This window comes from Acanthopagrus latus, chromosome 15 (assembly GCF_904848185.1).
Source record: "Acanthopagrus latus isolate v.2019 chromosome 15, fAcaLat1.1, whole genome shotgun sequence".
NCBI classification, from domain to species: Eukaryota; Metazoa; Chordata; class Actinopteri; order Spariformes; family Sparidae; genus Acanthopagrus; species Acanthopagrus latus.
Window position 1 is genome coordinate 22,684,838 of NC_051053.1, and position 10,978 is coordinate 22,695,815.

General features: G+C 39.7%; 1 long non-coding RNA gene across 1 annotated transcript; it reads left to right on the top strand.

The window, feature by feature from the left end:
- The first annotated feature begins 2,080 nt into the window (after positions 1–2,080).
- Positions 2,081–5,134, top strand: LOC119034190. The gene is made up of 3 exons (XR_005079492.1): positions 2,081–2,168; positions 3,036–3,091; positions 4,905–5,134. It is a non-coding gene; the product is annotated as an uncharacterized LOC119034190 (long non-coding RNA).
- Positions 5,135–10,978: the final 5,844 nt, after the last annotated feature.

Consider the following 10,978-nt stretch of genomic DNA (forward strand, 5'->3'; position numbering starts at 1 on the left):
CACACACACACACACACACATACACACACACACACTTCTCTGTATTAAATCAAGTGCAGCAGGCCACCAATTAGTACCTTCGGACATGATTGCATGATTGAACGGTGATTATACAGCATACGCATCTCAATTTCACCTTATTCAAGATAATTTCCTTCCATTTTCCCCACGCAGCAGAGAGCTGCAATCAAAAGACTGCAGAAGAAAGAAAGAAAGAAAGAAGGAAAGAAAGAAAGAGAAGCTGTCCAGCTGTGTGACAGCAGGAGGTGGGAGGTGCTCTTGAAAGAATCAGTGCCTTTCTTACAGTAACTTTTCTCCAAAATAATTGCCCCATAATGACAGCTTCATCCAGGGTTTTTATGTAAAAGAGTGAGTCACTTTCCACAGCTTTGTACAGTAGCGAGCGGGGGAGTAGAGAGTGGGAATTTTTTTTTTTTTTTTTTTGAGGTAAACACAGTGGTGCTGCTGGAGTTCAGTTCTACTCAAGTCTAAGTAAGAGAAGTTTGTCTTGGAAACCGAAGTGAAGCTCAGAAAACGATGGTGATGCAGTTTTGGTTTCTTCCCTTTCTGGGTGGGCTGTTTCAAACCAGAAGGGTCAATAAATATTATATTCTTTTATATACAAAGGTAATGTGGGAGTCGTTATTTTGGAAATCCAGGACACTGGTGGTGAAGGTCAGTTACTTTGGTGACAAAGACAGTCGGCTACATCCAACATCTGTTTCGTGGACGTTTTCCTCACTTGCCTCATTTCGTTGCATCCTAGTCCCTCCCACAGAGGATGCACGGACTGACCCTTTAAGATTGCATCGCCTTCCGCCAAAGGGCCATACGAAGGCACATCTGCCAAATGTAGGGGTGGAGTATTTATACGTCAAGTCTTCCGTGAAGGCTGCTCTTGTTTATCCACAGCCATGACCAACAGATCAGAAATAAGAGTTTTGGGACGACCTGCAAGTTGGCAAAACAAAACGACTCTCGGTTCAAGTGGGGAGTGAATAAATATCAAATAAGTGACCTGGGCTGCACTCGCAGTTAGGAGACTGGTAGTTGGATCACTTCAGAGGCTTGGATGACAAGAACCAAAGTTTTAGCTCTGTAATCAAGCTGGATGGAGCTTTGATGTGATTGACCTCATGTCACTTACTTCTATGTATGCTAATAAGAATTATAAGTGATATGTTTTCCTGGCATCAACGGGAGAAAGATGGAGCAGTTTGTACACACCCACACAGTCTGAGGAGAGGACTAATGAAGCTAATCAAGTGAAAACACCTGCGTGGGTGCTAATGAGCTTTAAAAGACAACAGTCTGTGGTAAAAAAAACATATACAAAAAACTTTCAGGACAAACAGCTCCTGATAATCTGTCAAAATGTTATTTTGTACCAAGAAGAAGGAGGCAAGTTGGACTTTAAATCGTTCTAGGTAGCAGTCATTTTCCTAAAATCAGAGAAAAGTCAAGTTTAATTCACTCTCAGAAGAAGAACTGCCACAGAGGTAATGAGGCCCAGAATTACTGATGTTACATCTTGTTATACTCACACTCTCATAGCTGAACTCCACATTTTCCATCAGAGACTGAAATCTCCTGGCTTAAAGTAAGACTTTCATACGATCTCTACCTGTTCAATCTAAATCTCTCTCCACTGCACTCAGCATCAGCACCACCTCTCTCTCTCTCTCTCTCTCCTCAGATCTGTACAGCAGGTCCTTTTCTCAGAAAACATTATTCTGGCTTCTCCCTGTGAGGTGATACAATCTGTTGTCTTTGGACTGTGACTCTGACCCTTCAACACCTTGAAAGATTGTACTGTTGGTATTTGTTCTTTTGTGCTCCTTGGAAACAATGTCTAGAGTGAAAAAAAGACTACCGGTACATACTTCTGTCTCAGGTTTGCAGTTTTCCAGTCTTTGTCCCTGAGTCACTATGCAATGACTTTTAAAAAAAACAATGTGATTGGTCAGTAGAAATTGCAGCCCAGGAGCAACATTATTTATGTTTCAGAAGCGACACCAACACAGCATGTAATGGTACCACAAAACATTTTATTTTGGAAAGGAAAAGGACAAAGATGGACTGGGAGCAAAGAAAGAATAACACAGAAAGACAGAGGGAAGAAACCTCTCCGATCATCTGTCTCCTCCAGGTGGCTTTAGAGATTAAAGGTACACATCTATCACACCGCCTGCCAGAGACTCTCTCCAGGCTGCAAGTCAGGAGTTGAACAGTGTGTGTGTGTGTGTGTGTGTGTGTGTGTGTGATTTCTCAAATAGTGTGTGAGAGGGAAAGAGTAATCGTCTGAGTAAGCTTTGTTATCCACCCGAGATAAGCCATGGCAAAGCAACTGACCAGAGACAAAAACACAAAATCCCAGTAACAGCAAAGTAAAACAATGCAGAACAAATGGGAGTAATTCAGCAGCACATTGTAAATATGAAAATCTATTGAAAACATTTTAAAATGAAGTGCCGACTCAGTTGACCTGAGGAGAAGGCTGCTCATGATGCTGGAGCTAAAACTGTAAAAAGCACAGCTTCGTTTTGAGCCTCGACGTCAGAACATTTAACCGCTGTTAGTCCACAGATCTGAGAAGAGTTGATGTTGTATATGGGTTTAAAATATCAGAAATACATGATGGTGAGTGGGAGAAATGTGGGAATGAAAGACGAGAGGAGAAGACACACATGTCTCTTGAGTAAAGTGGTGTGTCTTTAAATTTCTCATTCAAAGCGTCTCATTTGTTACATACGGAGCAAAATGTCAGACATTAAATCATAGACTGTCACTTTGTCAGTGTCAGTTTTATTTTCCAAAGCAACTTTAATGTAAATACTTACTCAGCAGAGAGAGCTGAAGAACAAAGCAGCAGGAAATAGAAAAGAGAGAGGCAGATAGTTAGTGGAAGAGTTGAAGGGCTCTCCCAGCGGAGTTGTCTTTAGGTCATCTTCACCTGACGTGGATCGATAGCCTAACTCCCTGCTGGCCCCTCTCTGACACCTCCTCTTCCTCTCCTTCTCCTCTTCTATCCTCAGAACAGACAGGACGGGACAGGAGGCGAAGGGAGGTGACAGCACATCTGGCTTTGATTGTAAGAACCAGTAATTGTTACCAAATCCTACCTGGCTGCTGGAAAACAGAGAACAGAGAAAGCAGCAGATGATAAACCAGAAGGCGTTAAAACATTTTTTTTTTTTTTCTTAAGCATTGAGCAATATAATGATTTTTCCTGGGCTGATGATGGTACAAGCTAAGCAGTTAGCCATCTCTCTTTCTTATCATCTCCGCGGAGAGTTGTTCATTGAGGCCAGTGACAATGCTATTTCTAAGAAAAGTTTATCTTTTGAGTCCCATTTCCAACCCATTAAAACCGGTTCACTAGTTGGAAATGAGACTTGAAAATTGTCTTTTCTCACAAATAGCACCTTTATGGGCATAATATGCAATTTCTTCGGCTAGGGGGCTCTATATCAAAACAAAACACAATAAATCAGCCTGACGCAGAACCAGACCTTCTAGAGAAATAAACACCAGGAGTCACATCAGATTCTGTTCTGATCCGGAGCTGTTAACTGACAGGAGGAGAGCTCAGAGATGACTTTTTTAACATATTTGATTAAAAAGTGGTTTATATTTACTTATATTACTGAAGCAGCGACCTCCACTGTTGGGTGTTTATACTGTAATGTTGACAGCTGATGGGAGCTGGAGGGGAAATCTACTTTTCTATCATGAATCTTTGGTGCGCGTTGTGTTCACTGAGAGTTGACCTGAACTTAAACATAAAGACACACACACCCTCACTGTGTGTTAGCTTACTGCGGTCGAAATCACGTTGCTGATGGTGAATAGACCATTAAGCAACAACCATTAATGAAAATCTGTCTGATGTGACTCGGCACAACAATTTACAGGGGAGGTGATGTTTTAAAGTTTTGTTTGTGTTAACTTTAGTCTTTGTTTGCTGCCTTTTCAATCCCAGAAGCAACAACAGGCGCCACATGTAATGCACTGTTACCTTGAGTAAATGTGGAGTGGATTTCTCTGAATTTGACCATTGTTGTACACAACAATAACAGGTCTAGTCATTTTTTAGACGTTTTTGATGTGCTGATGTTTTTTGTTCACTTCAGTGCAGAAGCAAGGAACAGTACAAGGTCATTCATTTCAATGTGGCTTCGAATGCAAAATGGGCAGTAATTTGGTGACTTATCACTGAGGTGATGTTTGCAGGAATTCAATGTAGAAGCCCAGTGGAGGAGAAGGACAATAGAGACGTGGAAAGAATGTTTTTAAATCCCTTCCAAGAGCAAGTTTCTGTGAGATGTGAAATTACCTTGGTTGTGTTTAGAGTGTTGTTTTTGTGTCTACCATTTAATTTTTTTCTCACTTTTGTCATTTCCTTGCAATTAATTTAGCATTTTTATTCGTTCTTTCTTTTTTTTTCTTTTACAAAGCCCTGATTATGATTTTTCGTGATTGGTTTTTAATCCATCTCCTCTCCCATAACAACCAATCTTGCCTGTTTTGTTGTTTTTTTCTCATTGAACAGAAGGTTATTTAGGTGTAACGCGTAAACTTTATTATTCTGTGTGGACATTCAGGAAAGAATTAAAGATGGGATAAATTAAGAGATAGAAAGGAGCAGCTCATGGCGGAGGTTAAATTGAAAGAATGGCGGGATGCATAGTGAGGGGTGACAACAAAATCATACAGGAGGAGGAACAAACAGATATGGTGGCAAAACTAGACTTTGTAACAGCTCATTTAAATATTCATGCATGAAAACTACAAAGCTTTGTCTCCTTTCAGTTCACTTTCCCTCCATCCTTTTAATCTTTAACCTGCTGACTGTGTGTAAAAGAAGTTGTGACAGAAAACTTCTTCTCTGTTTTCCTCTACAGCTCCACATCCTCTACAACACCTCGTGGACAGCTGAAGCAAAATCCTAATTTTCATATACAGGAACTGGCGTTGAATCTAATGAGGCGGACTTAAAAGAAAGAATGGGAAACTCACACAGTTATATTAACTCTTAAATACTGACGATTTACCAGGACGTGTGAGGTGTGTGAATATCAAAAATAGTTAGTGTAATCATCAAGAAAGCACTCTGACAGCCGAGTAAGGGACATGTGTGGCCTGGTAAGTGTCTTTATTTGACTCGAACAAAGGAGAAAATGGGAAGAAGGTCAAGAATAAAATGAGCTTTGAAAGAAAATGTGTGAGGTGAGCAGAGGGAGGAGGGATAATGAAAACAAAAGTATGTGAAGAGGATTGAGGAGGTAGAAGAGAAAATAAGGAAACTATGAGGCTAGAAAATTTAAGGAATGAAACGAATGATAAAAATGGAGAGAGGAGGATAATTAGAAGGAAGCATGATGTGGAATGACAGCTTGGGAGGAGGCGTGAGGGAGGAAGGAAGAAGAGGATGAGAGGGCGAAAGAGCTGAGCTCTTAAAGGGGAGATGAAGATAAAGGATGAAATGTGAGCAGGATAAAAGCGGGCGAAAGGACACAAGGGAAACAAGGGAATTGTAAGTAAATAAGTACATTGTGAGCCACAGAGCCGGCAGCATCATCAGCTGGGGATGACCCGACCGGAAACAGAGGGAGATTAAATGTCACTTAAATGGATATTAAAAAAAAAAAAATTAAAACAACAGAAGAGAAGAAACCAAAAGAAAAAAAAAAAGAGAGGAAATGTGTGTGTCAGGCTGCAGAAATGAGAACTAATGAGACATAAAGAGAATCAGAGAGAGAGGGCGAGAACACAAGGAGTGAAACACATGGACACCCGCTGAGACCAAAGGAAGGATGAAAGAGAAAGAAAGAGAATCACTACTCGCTGGATAAAAGCATGAAACAAGAGCAAGTAGGAGAGACATAATGTTTTAAAAGTAGTTATATGGTGGATTATAGTGTGAGCAGCAGCAGCAACATTCTGGAATAAGTATATATATATTTTTTTATAATCAAGGTTGATAAAAGGATTTGGACTCAACATTCACTCCTTTTTGAACAAATGAGCAATAACTGACTGACTTTTATATTTTATAAACACTGGCTAGAGGAGAACAGCTTTGCTTCGATTTTTTTTTTTTTTTTTACTGTCGTTATCTTGAGAACACTAGCACATCATTTCCTTATCTGGAGATAGATAAGTAACCAACAAATGGTCGTTTCCTCGTATTATTTGTCATTTTTATTTGAGATCAGGAGCGCCATGCCAACGTGCAGAGATAACGTCGTGCCACCTGTAGCAACTGATTAACATAAATTACAGATAAAATATTCAATCTCTGATTTTTATATAGATACTTTATTATACCATTCAGTGTCTGTAGTTACTTTTACCTCTGCCAGTGACAAGTTGCACAACAGTTTGCCCTGCAATGAATATTCAGTCATCATCTACTCATCATCATCCATGTTGATGGAAGGTTGAGTACATTTTCAAAGGCCACAAAACATTTCTGGAGCTTCAAAGTATGGAAGTCAGGGGTGTAGTGTTTGTCATACCAGCATCATAAGTTGGAACATTTACTTGCATGTTATTCAAAGCACAAAATCAATCAGGTCCCTTAAATCTCAGTTTGACATCTTTGACCATTGGTTTGTTTGTTTGTTTATTTGCTCTCTTGCATGACAGACACTTTAGTGATTTTAAAACAGATTATGCAGACTGTGATCATCATTAATCTTATTTCCTCACTTCAGTCCTCTACCATTACACCTATGGTAGCAGCATTCTCCTAAATACCTGAAACGGAAATGTAAAAAAACAACTGAAAAATATGTTAAGGTAGCTTACAGCTTGTCTGGTATACTCACAGTCTCTGGAGGTCCTGAACTAAATTGAAAAGATGTTATTTACACGCCTGTATAAGCCAAAATGTTCCTGTAGATGCTATGCTAAAAGGGTTATATCCAAGTTTTGGAGATGTCACCATCCACTCTTGTGAAATCCTATGAAGGCGTCTTCTCATAATGAGTTATGGTGGTTTCTAGAAATGACAAGATAAACAAAGCTTGTTATCATGAGAAAACAAGCTGTTGTTATCTTGACTCAATAACAGAATGATAAATCTGTGATCTGCAAGCACGGCTGTTTTCTGCTTACGAACAAGACAGAGAACAATGGGAGAACAAATAGATGAAATGAAGAAAAGGTGAGCGAGTTAGACCAGCATAAACTCAGAGAGAATGTAAAAACGGGGATATACGAGTTGCCTTCATTTCCATTAGAGGGCAACCATGTTTTTTCCACTTTCGACATAGATTAGTGCTTTTACATCATTCAATATGGATCCCTTCAGGCTCTGATGATTTAAGCCCGGCTCACCTTTGCTGCGCCAGCGGAGCTTGACTTGACATTTGAGTAAATTCAATATGGAACCTCACCTGAACCTCAGCCAGCTGCCTTCCTTCTGGACAACTGTTCATTATCTACAATTTTTCCCTTTCTGTCAACTTCTCTTAATGTCAGATGCTCTGTGTCATCGTTCATAGCAGTAAAAGGAGAGAAGTGAAGCAGCCAAAACTGAAGACAGAGTCACATTTTCACCTGCAGTGATGATGAGCAGGCCATGACCGGGATTATTCATCATTACTCACTCTGTCTGACACTGTGATGACACAATGAGACACTGCTCGGGCTCGTACAAAAGCTCTTACTTACTACAGTGACATCACAGTCTGGTCAAGTTCATTTTACTTGTAGACGACATGAAGTTAATTCATTTCTCTCCTTTGGACTGGATAGAAATTCAAGGGATGGACTCAAGTGCTCCAGCCATTAATATGTAAATCCCACGCTTTTTCACTGCATTGCTATCAAACAATAAAAATGCAGTAGATAAATTAGCTAAAATTGATGACAGGATACCACCATACCTAGAATGTTGCCGTAACTACTTGACAGTCCCTTACGAAGATGATAAAAAAAACTGTGCAGTCGTCAATTTATACAAAAGGGCTGATTAAGCCTGGAGAGTGTTTGGTTGGAAGTTTTACAAGCTAAGGTGCCAGACGAGAAGCGTGTTCGTGGTTGTACGATAGGACTTTAGCATAAAGCTATTAACACTACAATAGTCTTGAGGATACAAATAAGAAATACAAAAAATAAAACTTATCTTGGGATTCAGAGTTTTCTAAAAAAGTAGAAAAGATGTGTTAATATGCTCTATGACAAAAATTCTATTAAATTTAAGTTGGATATTAAAGATATTTTGTACTGCGCCAAATATAGTCAACTGTTATCTTCAGTCCAAAAAGATATATCCTTATTCACAAGAAAACATCTGTCAAACCTTAGTTGTTAGTATCCACATGTGTGGTTATAGCATGTGACAGGCATCTGTGCAGCATCACATAGTAAGTTTAAACTCAAGCTAACACGGCTCGGCTCAGCACAGCACGGCTCTGGAGGACAGCCCAATACCCTGCAGTCATGCAAAAGCTGTTGCCAGTTAGACCGAGTGAGAAATGTGTTGTTGTTTTTTTTTTTTTTTTTAAATGATTGCCATTCCATTATTCATTTAACCAGCATTCTGCACTTATTACACTTGTTGAATAATGTAAGATCATAAATTATTTACCACGAGATAAAACTGGCTCCAGTTTGTGGGTTCACAATTAGCTGAGAGTACGAGCGAGCAAGAGAAAACGCGAGAGAAGAGAGCAAGAGAAACAGAGAGACCTTCCCTGGAAAATTAGCCAGTAAAATATGGACTCAACCACACAGAATAATACGGTTGTGATTTAGGTTGGTTTTTAATGACAGTGACACTGACAATTTTTCTTGGGAGGAAGTCTGGATGAAGATTCGGTCTACGTTCAGAAGCTACACAATGGAGAGTTCACACTGGCAGCCATGTGCAGACGTTTGTGGCTGAAGTGCGTGCAGAGTCCAACTGTCAGAAAACTTTCACCGCTGTCTAAAAGTTTTATCCCTGTACATGTTAGTCCCAAGTTGAGCCTCTCACAACATCACGCTATGTTTTAGAGAAACTGATGGTGATCTCTGTGGCCCAAACAGCCCCAGTGAAACCACTGGATATTTTTAGGCAGACCGTGGCACAGTTTCCAGTCGTGTTTGTGGGAAACATATATTTTTTGAGGAGAAGACAGGACATCTGCAGCCATGTTCATAGAACATTATGTTTTCCTAACCCTAACCAAGTTGTATTCGTACCTAAACCCAACAAGACCATACAACTGTCACATCATAACACTGAAAACTGAACTAAAGAAACATACATTTAAAATATAAATTGACAGCTCCAACATATCCATGGTCTGCAAGGACACTGACTACTGACATGTATGCTGTCATCTGTGAAGAAGTCATGAATAATAGTTGTTTTACATACTTAATATATTATGTAAACAGAGTATTTCTGATGATAAACTGATGATCATGCAATAAAGGATACAATCGGTGTTGTTGTGGTAACTTTCCACATATAATGTCTCATATAAAACATTAAAAAGTTTGAATCAGCTTAAAATCCATTACTCAGTATTTCAGGTGTCACTGGTAACTGAAGCAACAGCCCCCAACAACACAGTCCCTTAAATCTATTTTATAGTTTTTACACAGAGCTAAGAGGTTGATTGCCAACTTTACAATTGCCTTAAAGTAACATTACGACAAATCAGAGGCATCAGTCTGATCGCTTGTCACCAGAGTGAGGCAGCAGAGGCTCCGTTAGTGTTGTAGTGCAAGTGATGGTGACGAGGAAAATGCAATTTGTAAATCTCAAGGTAACAAACAAGACAGCAGAGGAAATTGATGCTGCTGCAGTAAAACATGACCAACAGTGATTCCACCCAGTGCACACACACACACACACACACACACACACACACACACACACACACACACACACACACACACACACACATTATTCCACATACTCAAACACTCATGACATCGTACAACAACACTGTATCCAGGCAGTATTTTTAATCAGGTCATGACTGACAACCTGATCGATACTGAGCACAGAGAGGGTGCGTCACATTTCTGTCCATCCAGAATGACTCACGCAGAATAAAGCAGCATACTTTTTAAACATTGTGTTTGTAATGCATGGCTTAAATCCAGCAGTTAATGGCCAGTGAGCTACAGGAGAGTGTTTTACAACTATCATCATTTCCCTTTACCAGAAACACTTTTGATGTCCGATAGAAGCCTTCAAGGAGACGTACTGTCCTTTCCTTGAATCACAACAGCCCCTTAGAGTCGGCTCAAGTTGTAAAGTGAAAGTATGAGAGTTCAAAGCTGAGGAATGAAAGTTTGAGTTTTCAAAGTGATGCCTCTCTACAGCAACTGAAACATTTTCGTGTGAGATTAGATTTCTAAAATTAAACCATCCCAGCTATGGTCAAAAGGTTTCGAAACCTTTGCAGATGCAGTCTGCAAATTTAAACCATCAGTCATGGATTGACCTCCATCACCAACACAACATCCTTGAGAAAAATGGAAATGAGTGTTCAACCCATTCTTGTTGGATTTAATCTGTGTGTGTTTGCCACCAACCTTTTCCATTTCAAGATGGATAATGAAATTCGCTGAACTCACTGCTGCTGCAGATACATTTGTATAAAGTCGAGATGATATAATTTCTCCCTCCTTCCTCCGTGGTTTCCATTTAGACCTCTGTTTCTGAGATTGGATCTTTGAGACGTGAGAGGGTATAAAGATTCATTTAAGTTCAAATAAAACAGAGGTTTTTTTGTTGGTGGATCTACAACTTTGGTCCGGACTGAGATTTCTGTCTTGGATGGATTACTATGACATTGTTAACATTTATAGTCCTCTGACGGTGAAGTTTCAGACTTAAGTGATCCCCTTTTTTTCACTTCCAACAGAACTACCAGGTTGACATTTGTTGTTTATAGTGAAAAGTCTGGACAGCTATCCTTGGCGATGATTCCCCCCAGGAAAAACATGCCAATGTGATCATCTTAGC